This window comes from Apteryx rowi, unplaced genomic scaffold, assembly GCF_003343035.1.
Source record: "Apteryx rowi isolate R43461 unplaced genomic scaffold, aptRow1 scaffold_291, whole genome shotgun sequence".
Taxonomy (NCBI): Eukaryota; Metazoa; Chordata; class Aves; order Apterygiformes; family Apterygidae; genus Apteryx; species Apteryx rowi.
In genome coordinates, this window is record NW_020449319.1 from 832,621 (window position 1) to 850,530 (window position 17,910).

The following is a 17,910-nucleotide window of genomic DNA, read 5'->3' on the forward strand; positions in this document are numbered from 1 at the left end:
TGTTCTGCTCCCAGGGAAATTAAGCTGTATATTGTTATTAGCTCATAAAAAGGACAGAAATATTAACAAAGTTTAGTTAAATAGCAATATTTTCCTTACAGTGTCTTTAAAGAAGAAACAGTGTCAGTTAGTTCTTGCTAAGAAAACATCTATAAATTACGTGTATAAAAATTTGCCTGCAGCTATGATTACAGAGAGACATTTTGGAACAAAGGAAGGATGTCTCCTTCCCTCCCAAGCCTATAATCAAGCTCTGAAAGTCAATCTCTAAGTAATGCACAGAAAATACTCCCAAAGTATCGACCACCAGTTCCTTTTTTTTTTTTTTTTTGATCAGTGGGGAAGGCTGGATCCAGAAGACTAGAAAAGTATCAGGCTATTTTTAACTGGTTCCTGCTTGAGGAATTTGGCCAGGGCAGTCAGTCATCCAGTGTGGGGAAAGTGAGGTGGACTGCGACCTTGGAAATAGAAGTTTTGCCTGGTGCACGCTTCAGAGGATGCTGTTCACCCACCTAACACTGGTTACAGCACAGGCACTGGCTATGTACAGTGAAGAATTGAGGCTTCAGAGAAATATAAACCCACGTTTTTAATGCTGATTCCATATCTGGCTTGGGGGTATTCAGAATAAATGACAAAAAAATTGGCATACAGTGTCACTCTGCACAGGACTGCTATAACAACAACTTAATGGAGCCATTCACTAATTCAAATCTTGTCCAAAGTGATGAAAGTCAATAACAATTCTTACCTGACAACTGTCTAAAAGGCCGAGGTGAGAAATTAGTTTGGAGATTTCAGTTTCATTTCTGTGGACAAGTTTCTACATCATAAAAATCATTGCTACATCTGTCACAGTAATTGCCAGACTCTCGGCTGGCAGGAAAAACAAGAAACAATTTAACCGGGAGAACAAATTACTCTTTTTACCCCAAGAGAGAGTTCTTTCAGCTTAGAAACRAAGTCATATTACTGTGGAGACACGATAAATAAAGCTACCCTGTGGTTACCTATGCTCTACCTGTTTGAAGAAGAATGTTTTTCAGGGTAGTAGCTGCCCACAAAAGAGTGGGAAAGCCTACCAGTTACAGCAAAGAGCTGGGAATTGAGAAATTTGCCTGTATCACTGATACATCTTGTGGCCCTCGGCAAACTAAGCCTTTCCTTCAATTTTGTCCTATTCCGAAATATGTGACATGCGTTCACAGACTCTAACGGTAGCCCTCAGAGTTAAAAGATATTTCCAGCAGGTGCAGATACATAGGATTTTCTGCACTGCATAAAGAAGAGTGATCATTTGTATCAAGTGGAGTGATAGGAGGCATCGCTGAAAGCAGGTGGGACCTCTAATTACATATGTGTAATTTGCCTTTGAAATACTATAGAGAAATACTATAATGACAATGATAATGAGCCTCACCTCAGCCCTGTGCTACTCTTGGTTTACACTACTGTAATTTCACTAGAGTAATGCAGTGTCGAGTCAGGCCGCTAAATAATATTCTATATCTAAGTATCACCATTTATCACTGTTGACATAAGCCACATATGTAAATACTTGCAAATACGTCAGTTGCTGTTGGTTTTGCTAAGCCAGGTAAGGTCTGACTTCAGACAGGATTTGTCTCAAAATGTGCACATGGCGTAGAAATCCTGAGGTGACACTCTTTTCTGCGTCTGTGCTAGGCCAACGATACTGTAAGCTGCTTTGAGGGTACTGTTATGGAAGGAGTTCCAGTCTGAAGGACACATTTAAACTAGCTCCTCATCACTTGTAGTCACTGAGTTCACAGCACTTTAATTCTCCTATCCTAAAAGATTATAATGTTAGTTAACAGAATAGTCACAAATCAGAGATTAAAAAAAACTCCTGAGATGATGGGATCCATCTCCTTGTTCTACTTCACTGTAACATTTCTGCATATTTTTGTTTTCCTTTTCAGATTTTTTTCCCCACTGTCAGAGTGTACCTGGCACCTTTATGGGGTCAGGGATAATAATAATGATTTCCTATGGTAAAAGGGAAAATTGACTCCAGTAACCAAAGGCTAAAACAGTGRGAACAGGTTCTTCTGCCATTTCTTTGTTTTTTTGAAAGGACATACAGCCATCATTAGGAAATGGTCATATACATCTCTTGTTACTGCAGCAGTATTTATTTATCCTTATTCATCACATTTCCTATTTTAATAAAGTATTTTTTTCTCCTTGAAAATATCAGCTATGTAATTGGAACCATCTGTTTGCAGAGACTTTGGTGCGATATARGTAATGATAGGCAAACCATTAAAACTTAATTTGTTTGTCTGAATTTGAGCTGGACTGAAAGTCTCAGGTGAGACTTTGGGGTGGGGTTGCTGTACATTGTTCCCTGACTCAGTCTGGGAACACAAATACTACAAGTTGGTTTATGAAAATAGCAGAGAGGAAAACGAAATTGTGCAAAACTAAACGTACTCTCCTTTACCTACATGGTGTGTTTATGTACAAGTGTTGCAGCTAGTGAGATGTTTTTAAATACTAGGTAGGTTTTGAATAAACACAGTCCTTATTTTAGCTTAAGCTTTTATTTTAGTGTGGAGAGGACTGCTGAACTCTTTCTTATTGATTTAAATTTACTTTCATGTAAATATAGTCACAAATGTTTGTAGCATTTGATAGACCCAAAAAGTGTTGAAAAACTTTTTTGAAAATTACTTGAGTGATTCACTAGCCTAGTGACAAAATAGCCTCTTGTAAAAGGCAAGATGAACTTTCATATGCACTCGTCAGTCAAAGTCCAGTTGATTTCCAATAAAATACAGATTTGGAAGTATCAAAACTGCATTTGAAAGTAAAACATGAGCTACTAAAGAAATAAGGGCCAAAGACATACAGGCAAGAATCTCTGTTTAAATTCTGTAGTTTGGCTTATAATCGCTTTGCAAATGATGACACTTTCATTCTGCGACCGAGTTTGGTTGCTGAATTTTCCTTTTCCTCACCTGTAATTTATATTTTCAAAAAGAAAGCAGTCTAAATATACAGAAACAAGAACTCTAGACCTTTTTTTTTTTAATTCCTAATTAAAGCAATTGCAATCTCGTGGACTTGTCTCTTTATTTTCTCACTTCCCTAGATGGTGTGAGAAATAGCAACTGAGTCCTTTAAGAAGAATATTTTAAAGCTATTATTGCATTTCTCAGGTGGTTGAAGTTACTTGGTGTTTGGCTACCCAAATTATCTGGTAATTACTTAAAAATGCTTTTTTTTTTTTTTTTTTTACTGTAGACTTAACTTATAATGATGTAACCTGCAGTGAGATCTAAATATAGCTTCAAATCTTCAAAATTTCAAATAGTTTCAAAATGGAGTCTGTTCTGGATTTCCTGATTATTACAGTTAAAAATATCCTCACCAGAGAGAGGTTACATTTCCTACCACTACRAAAATTCAATGAGAAATCCCAAGGTCCTTGGGAGTTCTAACATACTGAAACTTGATTTTATAACTAACACAGTGAAAGGGGAAGATAGATCGACATTTAGAGTTAAAGTTTTGACCAAGTTACATGGTTACTGTATTTTACAGTTTCTAAAAGACCGGAGCATTTTGATTGTATGCTCTATTATTTTGAAAAATAGCACTTGGGATGGAGGGGAAGCAGAAAAGAGAGAGGAGAAGCAGTCATGCTCATTTATCCTTTTCACATACAGAGGAAATGCAAAATCACAAACTTGATTTTTTGATAGGAGACACTGAAAACGACAAGACAAAACTGTCCCTGATAAAACATATATGCATCTGCGCGGTGATATTCAGCGCCAATTTGCAACAGTAGGACAAACTGACACGGAAGTTCATCTTAAGCGGTAGTGATTATAAGGTGCTGTTTCAATATGAAGTTAATGGGAAAAGTGAGTTCGGTTTTGCTGAGAAAGAAAGAAAGAGCTGCACATTACATGTGCAGAAAGGGTTACAAGCACTAAACGTTCCTGAACTTTGGGAAAGTCTAGTTATGCAACTGACCTTTTAGGGTTGGGACTAAATTTAGCTAAGTTGTCATTGTAAATTTACATGCAGAATCTGTTAATGTTTTGGGATCTTAAACAATATATTCTTTAAAAGGTGTTTATTTCATTTTTAATAAATAGTCTTAGAAGCATCCAGCATATCTGTGTTTTGTTGTTTTTTTTAATATTGCTAATAGTGCATAAAACTACTGCTATCACTGCATAAAAAGCTAGGTCATTGGAAGTGTTAAGATAATAAAATCTGTTTTTGTAACTGACAAAGGGAAGAAGAGGAATATTTAGTCAGACTTTCAAAATTAAAATTTCAATATTGTTAAAAAATGTGGTAGAGCAGACACATTACAGCCCCCAAAGACGTGCATAGAGAATTTCTTTTTCCAGAATATTTCCATATTCCATTCAGAAAATAAATCATTCCACAGATAATTGGAGTTGCATGCCATATCTTTTGAGGATCATTATTGGACTTGGCTTTTACACCATAGAAATCACTCCATTGTGATAGAGGGGGAGCCAAAAAAAGAATATAACTCCAGAACGTGCGACTACACTGATGTGTATTGCTTTACACACCACAAATTACTTTTCATTTGATTACAATGTTTTCTGACAAATCTGAATTCTAAATAACAATAATTGTATCCTTAAAAAAAGCTTTTCCTAAAAGCAGCATGAAAACTGTCACAGTGCATTAGGCTGCATAAAGAGGAAAAATATCAGCATGATACCTGAAGTGCCCCAAAGCCCATACGGGGAAAGTGCTTCGGTGTCCCTTATTGCTCCTGGCTGATACTAGGAATGTGTCTGCGCAGCCCAGTGCCCGACCATTCGGATACTCCTGAGCTAGTTCTAGACAAGTTAGCTTCGCTTCCAATAAACGCCCAAACTGGTTAGTAGTTGACTTGGGTATAATCAGCGATATGTGTAGTTGCTGACCTGAATGAACATTGCACAAGCTGTAATCAAGAGTCTTAGCCTGTTCACGATACAGTGAGTCAGAGCTGCAAATAGGAGGATTTATGTAGTATCTGTGGCATAATGTGGCTGTACAAGATTTGCTGGGAACAGAAGTCRTACAGGTTTCTCGAGGATACCAACTCATATAGGTACTGTCATTGCACCACACAGACAAGCACTTAGTTTTAGCGTTTGAGATTCAGCAGTGCGCATGGAGRTTGTTAATCTTTCCTACCAAACCTTTACAACCATTTTGCATATTATACTACCTCAGTGAAAATGTGTAGAAAGTAAAGTTTTAAGAAGACCTCTGAAGTAGGCAGTGTTTTTATTTTTATTTTTTCCTGTGTTTAAATTCAAGATTCTCACTGGTATCATGTGTGCTGTCTAGAATCTTGAGACGGACGGGAATGTTGGTAGTCAGGTTAAATGAGTAACCAATATGCAGCAACTTGGTACTATTCTAAAGGGACTGGACCTTTATGTAGGTAACAAAAAAGCAAAGTGAATTAAAATAGATCCTAATAAAAAATTTTAAAGGGATATTAACATTTCATCTCCCAAGGCTTAAACCAGTCTCTAAGCAAAGAACAAGATGAGACCTGATGTAAGAACAAATTATGCCAGGTTTTCTTCTGTAATATGCCGGCTGTTGTCAGAGTCTTGATTTGATTTACCTCTGGACTCTGCCAGGGCATAACTGCATACTATAACATATACTGTAGGAATATTTAATGGGTCCAGAGTGGAATTTGTGAAGTAGATAAACTGAAATAATGATTTTTTTCCAAATCTAATCTATACATTCTGTGTTCCCTTTGAAAGGGAAGAGTCTGTGTTTGAGACTAGTATATAGTCATCCCTGGGTGGTATATAAAGGGATTCTGCAGGTGCAGTAACTATCATAGGTTTAACAGTAAGATGCAAGGTAAAATGAATTTAGATGCCTTAAATGTGTAGAATGTCTTCAGGCCTATCCTTGGGCTAGAGGGAAACAAGCAATCAACTTAACTTGGGTACAAAAATGAGGATTTATACCCAGAAGAAAGTAACCAGTGGGTGAAAGAGCTCTCTTTGGTTTTCTTGATGTGTATTTACCCAATTATATTTTGATAATTCCACTGGTTAAAAATRTAATTATTTAAAGACATTTTTGCTTTAATGGTAGATATCCTTGATAAGCTGGAAGAGAGTCATAACTTGGGATAAAATAGGTTATCAAAGGAATTGTAAACACAGAGCCTATTACCATGGAATTTCCTGTCAATCTTGCAGATGCAAGATTTGAAAATGTGGATGACCATCCAATACATGGGCTTATCCTCACACTGCCATCAATTTTTTTGTATCAGCTCAGCCATACATATTTTATGTGTGAAGTGTTCCATTGATTGCAGCATTCTCAATRGAACTGCTTCATCCATAAAAATAAAGCAGGGGGAACTGAAGCAAAAGTATGCAATGCTAGCACAGCTCACGTGCACAGGATAAAGATSAGCACAAGATGCCCATCTTCAAAAATAGCTTCCTTGCATGGCCGTTTCTTTTTAGAATGCTAAATGCCAATGGAATTCTGGTTTTAGTCCTTGTTAAAACCGGATGAGTCGCTGGCATAAATCCACTTGTCACCATATTTACTGATGGCATATAATTTGAGGTGCTTCATTGCTTCCTTGTGCTTCCCTGTTGTCTCTTAGATAACAGCATTTTTTCTCYGCGTATACCAAGTGCAATTGATTCTGGCCAGTGACATATGGGAACCAAAGTACAAAGGTACTTGCAGGGAGAAATACTTGGAAGCAGCAAAACAAGAGTTGTTTCTGGCTATAGCTGTTTATCTAGAGTGGAAGCTGAAAGTAGTAGAAACATGGTAGCATCTTCACCCTTCACATTCAAGTAAGCTTAGAATAACCCCAAAACCTTGGGTTTGGCTGATTGATGAGAAGATTGTAATTATAAAAAGTGGTCCATAAGCTAGAAGAAATGTTTGTAAAGTTTAGTGAAYGAAATTCAAGCTGTGGTCCAGGATTATGCTATTAAGTGTATTAATGACATTAAATCAGTTCCCAGAAGGTTCACAAATTGGCTGTTTATCAGCTCAGCCACGTATGTGTGCTTGCTAATGTTACAAATCTTTTAAAACTAGTTCCAAAAGGGCTTTAGTCAACTGATTTGTCTGTTGGGTTTGTAACTAAACAATTCACCTTCATGACCACCACAGATTAAAATTCTTCATGAATCCATTTCACAATTCTTTCCTAAATAGCCAAATTTTTCTTCAAAGCATGAATTTAATGATCATCTTTAAATAAATGGTGTTTTTTCAATCAATTTAGAGGTATAAGAACTGACGTAATGGAACATATAAATAATCTGTTCCAATATTTATCTGATCTAATCTATGACCTATAATCAAAGATAGGCAAAATGAATTGCTAATGTCCTTGGACAATGTTACAGTGCTGTACTATGGGAGATGTTTATGTTTGACCCTCCCACTGTCAATATCCTCAGATTCATAAAGATTAGTAGCTTTTGCAAACACTTCTTGTATCTCATTCAAAAGTATACCTCATTCTTAGACCTGATAGTGAAAAAGCTGAAGGTTTCCCATGAAATGCTGGATACTTCAAACTTCTGTCAAATTCAAAAGATACATGAATAATGGTTCATATACAAGAGAGATTAGAACCAGAAGAGCTTGAGCTGTTGAATTTCTTCACTATTCATCTTTCATTTTGACAATACGTTCCTTATACTTCTCCTGCATTTTCAAATTATCATTCATTGGCCTGTTTGTTTGTATTCTGTTGGGGTGCCATGTTTGTTATTGCATTATTCCTACTTTTGTTTTTCTCTATGTGTATTTTTCTAGGATTTATGGTTTTGCGTTTCATATAACTGCACATGCACACATGCATGCTGAGCTGGTTTGAATGACAGAGAAAGTGAGATTAAATAACAGTAGGATTACATTCTTGCCTCTAGACCATGAAGAAAACTTAGATATCCAACCCATGTTCCCAGCTGTCTTGCATAGAGATAATGTATATCCAAAGAGGAGAGATAACATTATCAGAAGGTATCACACAGGTGCCGTAAACATTGTATCAGAAGTAACGCAATATAAAGTGTGCTGTTCTAATATATATTAGATTATAATGAAAATTTAATGCTCTTTCTATTGTGATCAATCTTTTTGTTTTAATGAACTACTTGTTTGAAAGCTGAATACACTCCTTTTTTGGATGTTTCACCTTGACAGCGTAGTTCATTGCAATGCATACAAGAGAGTTAATAACTGCAGAGGAAAAGAACTTGGCCTTATGCAGAAACAATGATAAAACTTAAATTTCTGTAGAATTATTTTTATTGTGCAAATATAATGATACAGAATCTAATGGGATATAGAAGCATTTCTTTATGGCAAGCCATGATTTGACATCAGACAGTTTTTTGTTGCTGTTTTAAATCACTTAAATTAATTGTCATTACCCATATGCTTTCTCTTGAATGAGCAAAATTCACCCCAATAACTCTACCGTGACAAGAGCTTCATGTTCTTATTTTTCCCTTGATGGAGATAGATAGAGAAACCCTGCAAAGTAGCTTAATAGGTTACAGTTATTTGAGATCTGACATTAGTGTTATTTATCTACTATTTCCCTACTCTTAAAAAAAGTAGATGCAGTATGAAAGTCCTATGAATTACTTTTCATAGGACAGTGCCATCTTCAGTGCAAAGAAGTACTCCTGTCCTTCAGAAGAGAAAGCAAAGCTAGGCTTTCCTAAGCCCTAAATGCAGTATTACAGAAAGTCAGTGTAACCATTAAGACATACTCTCTGTCCATTTTGTTAACAGCAAGACTGCTGTTGCAGACTTCTGTGTTAAAATCACGTAATACTTCCTTTTTTGGACCCTGAATTGGAATCGGATCGCTAATTCCTGAGGGGAAAGGAGCTGTCAATGCTCTTACAAGTAGTATTTGTAACTTCTGAGGAACTTCCAAGGGCAGTAGCAGAAAAGTGTCTGAAAATGTGAGGGCTTTCCAGAATTATATGATATCTGATTGTTTAACCATTGTTTTCTTATCCTTCCATTGAGCACATCTCCTATGAAATTGAACTTTGACAAAAAGAATTCAGTTAATCTAAAAATTCTAGTCATTACACTTTCTGAAATTCAAGCCCTTACTGGCTGTTAGTGTCAGTATGAACAATTTACTAGTTTACGGTATTTCACAATTCCTGTTGTGTCTCTATGAGTTTTTAGTAGCGCATCTAAGATTTCCTTGATATCCATCTAATCTTTGTGAGTCAGAGTTTCTTAAAACTTAACCAGTTTTTCAAGTCCTTCCTAATGTCATTGCACATTAGCTTGAACCAGAAAGGGATTTCGATGCAGATGCTTGTTTTGTTATTCACTCAAAAGCCTAATGAACTTTGTGTGCAATAAATATATTTCATTATGAAAGTAATTCACAGCTCTAGAAATATATAGCAGCTATGGTATTATGGGACAGTGAGGAGTGCAGTTGATGGAAACCACTCTGTGTAGCTCTGTGCACCTGCGTGAAGGAGCGCTCTGCAGCAGGGGCTCAGCTGTGGTGGCAGCAAGCCACAGTCTCCTTCTCTTGGTGCTGAGGGTAAATGCAATTACGCCAGCTGTGTGCGATGGGAAGGAGAATGGGCCAGTGGAGAGGATTGGAAATCAGGGAATCTGAGTTTCTACTTGCAAACTCGCGTTTCCTGCTCCTATTCATGTGCGCCAAAACCCAAAGAAATTGTGCATATACTGTATTTCTGCAAACAGTATTGCTTTCCATTTTTCATAGGAAAAATAATGGCGTCTGAAATTAAGCATGGCAAATACTGATACATGTGAAACGAATGAGAAATTAAATGACTCCAGCCAGCCATATAATGCCACAATCTTTGGCATGCTGCCTTTGAATTATTTCAGCATGTTCTGATTATTTAGTGTCTCCAGACACTCTTAATAGATGTTTTATCCCAAAGTAAGTGTTTCTTTTTATTACATTACAGAAAACCTGATTGCTTCAGCCATTTTGTTATACAGATAGCATGCATTTTCCTTTTGGTGAAGCTGATTTCTTTTCATCCAGCCAGAGTACTTGTTGTTCTGCCACACAGAGATCAAGCTGTCTCAGATTCTCTTATACCCTTTGCTATTCATTGGAATGTTAATGTTTGGAAAGGGCTAATGCTAAAAGGGAATTAGGAGTGATAGCAAACAGTAAATGAGGTATGGCATTCAAGTGTAGCAGGATAGCAAAAAAGCTTTAGTGCTGTTGAATTACAGAAGCATCAYGTCAAACAGTAGGGAGGAAGGTGACAGCCACTTTCTCCATGAGGAATCAAAAACTATGCATTGTATCAGGCACTGGTACCCAGGGGGCCACGAGATGTGGGTAACTGGGAGGCCACTGAGAGCACATCAGGTAAGTTGTGCTTTCTGTCGTTCCTAAAAAATGTTCCCTGTTTAAGTTCACGAAAGTAGCGCTACATCGTCTTTCACAACTGTAATTAAAGCCAAACTCAATTGTTATGTTCATGGACCATTTCCATGTGACATTGGTTAAGCAGGTGAGAAGGTGAGATTTTCTCTTTTCTACTTTTCCCTCTTTTTTTCTTCTCCATCCTGACCCAACTCAAGTTTTTCACTTGTTACAAATATTTTGACAAGTAAACCTCAGTCCTCATGTGTTATAAATTCTCAAACTAACTTCATCAGTGAATATGTGAGCTCTCAGGTGGAGTCTTGATCAAGTAATATAAACAACAGGAATTAGAAAAAAAAAAAGGAGGCTAGTAGAAAGACTTGAAACTGGGGTTTTTTTGAACAACAACAGAATGTTGTGGAGACTTAGATGTCCCACTTCTAAAAATCCAAGTTCCTTCAAAATATGAGGAGAAGGTATGAGCATGAAAACTAATGAATAAGAAGAATGGTGGGATGAAAGGGAGGAATTTAAGCAAAAGAAAAAAAAAAAGTATGATAAACCAGAAGTCAGTACCTAACAGTTAAGGCTAGAACAGAATAACCTGCCAAAAAACAACATACCATGCTTGAGTCATTAAAACAAGTCTCATGCACCTTAAGCACCTGTTGCACTTAATTCCATATCAATTTGCCACAGTATTTTTCTTACAGTTTTCATTCAATATGTCTAGTTTTCTCAGTACTATTTTCTTCACATTTCTTAGTCTGTATTTACCTATGTAAATATTAGACTGCATGTGAAATTTTATCCAACAATATAACCTCTCTACTTTTTTCAATAGTATTCTTAAAGATTTTCATTTTGCCACACATACAGTTCCAAAATTCTTCAGCTGTTTAAACTATTATATTTCAGACTAAGATAAAAATTCCATCTAAGATAAGCATATTCTTCATATATTTCGAAGCTTATCATTGCCTCTGACAATTACCTCAGCTGTAAGGAGAGAGATTTGAAATCAGTGGATGTTTCACCGCTTTGAACACAGGTGCTGACTTAGGCACACTGCTAGCAGAGGTGTATAATTAGCTGAATTCCAGGAACCACTGCATTTCTGAAACATTCCTCTGAGTCACAGTTTCTCCTTGCATTCTTCTGTATTCCTACATTGATGCTAATTTAGTGCTGCCTTAACTCAGACACTTTAAGTTAGGGCATGTAGCTAACCACCTCTCTTCAGCTCTTGTRTGGGGAAGGAAGGAGGGAAGGAAGAGGTGAGCAACCTTGTTGACTTCACTTGCTTGGGAGAAGGTAGTCCAGAGGACCTGAACAGAGATGTAATGTGGTCCTTCTTCTACGTGGTTGTAGGCAGAGTCACGGCTTAATCCTTCATTTCATGTCTTTTCTTTTTTCCATTGACTATTTAGCCTAGCAATACTATTTGTACAAAATATATTGAGATACCATTTTAAAAAATGAGATCTAGTTGCTAATTCACTCCAAAAATCCCCACTGGATGTGCCTGTGCATGAAAAGACTATGTTGCATCTCATGTGTGGCTTTGTTGCCTGAGGGTGATCTGAAAGTAGCAGGGTTGAATGTTCTTTTCTCTGAAGCTTCCTATTTACTTTTGATGGGAGGCTGTTTGGTTAGTTTGCTACTTCTATTATGGGTCAGTAACTGTCAGTACTGGATATTAGCAAGCTGTTTGTAGCTGAGATAAAATTAATACTGAAAAAGYACTCTCTGGTCTTTTAATTAATCCCATAGGAAAGCAAAACCTCATTTAAGTTAGAAGTTTAGTTGTTGGCAGGATCAGGAAAAGCTGGTTTCACTTCACTGAACTGAATTAAAACTCCACATTAATGGAATTAAAGCATGCTGCCCAGTTCTCTGCTTTTTAAACCTTTACATTTATCAAAGCAATGGGTTAGAAGCTTTATAAACAACCACACTGCTACCTCCAGTCCTTGACATAAGAAACAGAGTGCTGAAAATACATCATAAAAACAAATAGTATTAGCATTTCCATCACCACTGCCCAGGTAGAACTTTTTTGGTATTGTATTTATTGGTCTTTTTTTTTTTTAATATTGTGAATTATAAAGAATAACCCTCAGCTCTAGTTTTATATTATTCTTTTGCATGGAATGTATTGATAGGCAAATGCAGTTTATATACTCTTCCTCTGTGTGACAGCTTCAGAGTTAGGAACTCGGGAGCATTGTTCGTTGTTCATTGATGTCTCTATCCAGACTGGGGCAGGAGCCAGAGCACCAAGTCTTTAGGAGAAAGTGCAAGAAAACTCTTTGTCAATAGCTGAAATCAACTGATTTAGGAAGCAAAGACATTTAGAAAGAAGCAAAAGAGGCAAAGAGTTTTAAGCAGTCAGTTTTGACTTGTCAAAGCAAAGATACATTGGAAAGAAAGAATTCCTAAATCAGGGTTCTGGCAAATGGAGGACAACTCTTGTTGGTAGGAGGTTGGCTGGGAGGTGAAAGTTGATGGCTTTTCTAGTACCCTGTACGTAAAGACGATGTGTGTTACTTTTATACATGCAAAAGAGAAAAGGGAAGAAATTTTAGGTGTTGTAGAAACTTCTTTCTTCCACTTTCAATGGATGAACTCTGATTAGTGTCATGCAGCAAACTGTCTGATCCCATAATGCTGGTTCCTCCTTTTTTAGTTGCGAGATTGCATTACAGAAATTTAAAACACAACAAACACTTCCCTAATGTGCTTTTTTCACCACAGGTGGTGGTGTCACTGGTATATCATGTATTGGTGAATGGGAGGAAGTGTCACAGCAGTTGTGAGGGGAAGGCATTTGTGCCTGTCAGCCTTAAAGAGGGACGAAGGGTTAATGGTGCTACCTCCAGTTTCAGCACCACCCACGCAGCAGAARTGCATTTAAAGCACCCTTGGCCTCAAACAGAATTAAAACCAAGGAGACAGGCAGCTGCCCTTATTGTTAGTATAGTATTATTGACATTGTTATTTCCATAATAATAGTTTCAAAAATATGTTGACACCAGGCTGCTCTACCTATTCTTAGCATTGTACAAAGACATGAAACAGCAGGTCTTGCCTCAGAAACAGGTTTAAAACAAACACCAACAGTGTAAACACATTAAAAAAGAGAGATGAGCTCTTTTCTTTCCTATTTTGCCCTTTGTCTTTGTATTTAGAATCATGTTCTTTGTTCCTTCACTCATATAAACTGTCTTACACAAATAGTATATTCCCATTGGTTCAATGAACTAAAATTAAATGAAATTAAGTTAAAACTGTAATATTTTACAGGAATAAGAGTTTGTGAGATTCATTTCTTCAGGGAAAACCCAAATTGGGTGGCTGGAGTACTTCTGAGTAGTATATTGAAATATATTTTTATTATGATTAAAGCTATTGAGAAGTTAATTCTGTAACATTTGAGAGAAAGGGTAACATTTTTATAAGCCTAAATGGCAAACTTTGAATACTTAGATCTGTGAGTTGAAAAATATGCTTCTTACCTAAATATCTCGATAGGACCGTGTCAATGTTTAAGCACTCTGTGGAAAATGTCAGTGGCAGTAACTCATTAGATATTTTATTTCTTTTATACTGCAAAGTGTGTGGCACATGATCTTTGGCACATGCACAAGTATGTTAAGTATTTCTGCTGGTTCCACCACTTTGACAGAAGTCAAAGAAGTCATCAGGAGCTGTATCTTTTAAAGTCAGACAGTCAGTTAGGAATGACATCAAAATGTTATTTCTGTCTCCAGTTGAATAACCACTTCTGTCAAACAGTTATTAAATTGTGTTTTAATTTTCAGCTGGCAATGTTTTCGTGGCGATGTTTTAGAAGACATAAACTTGTACTGAGCATCACATTTTATAAATGACCTCCCAAAAAAAGAGATTTAATAATACCAAGTAAGAATTATTTTTTGCAAAAAAGAGACTAAGGCTTCGCTCGAACTGTATGCCACAAATATCTGGTATTTGAAAGGGGTGTCTAAGGAGGGGAATATTGCCAATACTTGAGCTCCTCACTTAGAACAAGTAAGGTATAAGGTTTCTTGTGTCATTCTACGTAATTCTGGATAACGCTTTGGTTAATTTGATGTGGCTGCTTCCTACCCCCATAACAATTACTGTGCTGGGGTAACTGCCCAGTAGGAGTGACGGCGTGATATGAATTCTCACATAACTGTGGAGAGTGACTGGGGGGTTCTGGGTACCCTGCTCCTCTGATGAGACGTTACGCGTCTGATTTTCTGAAATGGATTGCTTTTGGCAAAGCAGGTCTCTGGAAGTGTTTTAGACTGGGCACCAAAATCAAGGAACCTGGTGCTCCTAATCATTTCTGGAAATGTTGTTTGCTGTCATTCCAGTTTTACGTTCCAACAATGATATTGCTTAGCAAGCTTATAATTAGTGTTTTTGACTATCTTTGAAAATAGTAATGCTATGTTTTAAAGAATAGTAATTTGTATTTATAAAAAGTTGTTCAATGAATACTGAAGAGCAAAAATAAACTTATGAGTGCAAACAATCCCTGCTTTAGGTCTGGGTCAGTATACATGCAGAGAGAGAATTTGTTCCGTGTCGAAGAGTGTGCAGTGTCAAACAGCYGTTCTTTTATAAAGCCATCATGAATCACATAATGACAAAAATCTCAATCTTTATTCATCCATTATATAAAACGATTTTAAACAATGCGATCTGTCTGAGAGGTTATAATCTTTAGGTTTCACACTAAATAACCTGGGTTAAGTACCAATCCTCAAAGTTAGTTGAATTCGGCAGTAAAATGCATCGTTGCTGTTAAGGTGGGGACTGAAAGTCTAGTACAGGGATCAGATTGGCCCCTCTTTTCATTTTGGCAATTTCAGTACAAGAGCAATAATTCACTATTCCCTAAATTACTCTGGTGAGTGTGGCCTGTTCTTTTACTTGCAACATTCAAACATAGCCACCCCAACTATATTATTCAAGATATTTTTGTGACCTTTTCTGTTATTAATTCTGAAGGTAGATAGGAAATTATTTACTTTTTGTACTTAACAGCTGAAAATCCTATCTTTAATGCTCTCCTAATTTTGCTCACTTTCAAGCTGGTCAGAATTTTATAAATAAATTTTCTGGTATTAAAAATAGGGAAATGCTAAAATCTTTTTCGGGAAAAGAAAAAATTCTTTCACAATTCAACCCAGTTCAGTTAGTCATGGTTGGGTATAAATATTGCAGCTCTGCTTATAACAGTATGCTATGGCTCTAATAAGGAGGAGATCTTGAAAAAGTGACAGATTCCTTTTTTTTTTTTCTGGAATCATGATTCCTTTTGCTATGGCAGCATTCCTTTGAAAAACAGGAGAAGAGTACTTAAGTCTGAGGGGTTTGGCTGAGATTTACACTATGTCGTGTGCAAATATTTGTGAAATATGCAGCCAGATTGCTGAGTCAATCATTCAGTTGCTACCTTGCCATGTCTTGTTAATAAACCTCTCTTTCCCACAAAGTATATAGCATTTGGCATCAGCAGTAGAGCTCAGGAATGGCTTTGTCATGCTTTCTTTGCAAATAGACTTTGTAATAAGTGCAACTTAGAGGGCCACAACATGCATCATCTTCCCTCCTCTCCACGGGATTCTTATTCCTTGTGCCAGCCATACTCTTGCATTTCTTGGTGCAACTTTGGAGAATAATGTTTTGGAGAGCCAAGTGACATGGAGAAAAGAAGGAGGAATTATGGCTCTGCTATGCCACTTCCTTCTCATGTGTACAGGGGAACTGCTCCGTTGTGGAGGCTGTTCTTCTCCTACCCCTTATTCTTTTAGTATGGGAGGCCAGTATAAGACTGTAAGGACATACATTCCCTTCCAGCTCTGTAGAGCGAGAGGGACAAAAGAAAAGCCACAACCTAACCCTTAAGTTTCAAAAAATGCATGAACACTAGAATAAGGTAGTTTAAAAATATACGTTCTAAGTCATTTGCAAGAAGCAAATTCATTGTGAAATTGTAACTAATACTCATATAATATTATTTGGCAGTGCTCATTCAACTCAGCAACAATTCTGTTCATACCATGACACCAGAGGAGACTCCTGATACTTCTGTACATCCTGTGCTTTGTGATAAAATAGATAAAAGCTCTGCAGTTCTTCTTGTGAGGGGAACATATTTTCCCATATACCTTCTGAAATATTCAGCACATGGATGAGTACAGCAGGTTCCTAAAATGAAGCAAGAGTATAATGGTCCCAGCTGGAAATACAACCAAGCAGCAGACCTTTTGTTTGTCCTGTGACATGATATCATGTTTCACAACTCTATGTGCTACCCAGAAAAATCACATCTTCTCTGTCAGACAGCAAATATTCGCTATGCTACAGGAGAAAATGCTTGTAAAATAGATATATTGCTCACTAATGTTGAATATCTTAGCTCTTAATGAAAATAAGCTCTGTTTCTTCTGAACAAACAGCTTGAGTTGTATACAAAGTTCGAAAGCAAGACAAAATCTGCAGTTAGCAGACTCAGTAATATAAAATTGCCTTAATTTTTTAAAAAATGTGTATTTTTCATTATTAATTCTTGATCTCACTATGTAATGTTGGATTTTAAACCAGTCATAGAATGCAGATGCTTCTGCTTTTTTTTTTTTTTAACGTGCTGCCATTGACTGAAGTTGTGTTACTATCAATTTATATTTACATGCAGGTATTCAGCGATATTCTATAGGTTGTAGTACAATACTGAAGTTAATATATACTGCATAATATGCTGGATTTATGTAAGATAGTAACAATTTTTGAGATTCCCGAGTCATGACAACACAACATACAAGAGAAGCCATTAGACCTCTGGTTTTAAAATGAAAATAATTTTTCTACTGTTAATGTGGTTCTCACAAAGGCTATTTTTTCCTTAGAAAATTTCATGTTGTTTCTAAATGTTGTGCCTTAGGTTGATAAGATTTTATGTGGAATAACTCAAGCTATCTAAGATCTCATAGAAATAATAGGCATAGTGAATGTTGATTGAAAATTGTACAATTCAGAGTTATATTATGGTGCAGTTATAAGTAGCATGAGTACTCCTTCACTAAGCATTCTGTCTGACAAACACTAAGAACTACATTGAGAACATCATGCTTTACTATTATACCTCTCACTCAAATTAGTTTTGTATTTTATGATTAGTATATTTTTCAGAACAATGATTAAAATCTGAGTTACTTAAGTACCTGAATTATATCTATATATTTAAAAAGAGAAAAGATAAGGGAGAATTATTCTCTTCCTTGTCTGTTTTTAATGAGGAATGAGACCTGTTATTAAACAACAGATTGTTGGGTTGAGCCTTTTTTTGAATTGATCAGCATCACGGAAGTCAAAATGCATTAGGGACACACAAAATAATCTGATTGTTACTTCTGTTTTAATGTTAACTAAATTGTTAGAGACAGTAAGAACACGAGAAA

The 17,910-nt window shown here is 36.5% G+C and overlaps 1 protein-coding gene across 1 annotated transcript in view; it reads left to right on the top strand.

Moving 5' to 3' along the window:
- Positions 1-17,910, top strand: part of DLG2 (discs large MAGUK scaffold protein 2) — a 646,550-nt gene that overhangs the window by 381,900 nt on the left and 246,740 nt on the right. The window lies entirely within an intron of this gene.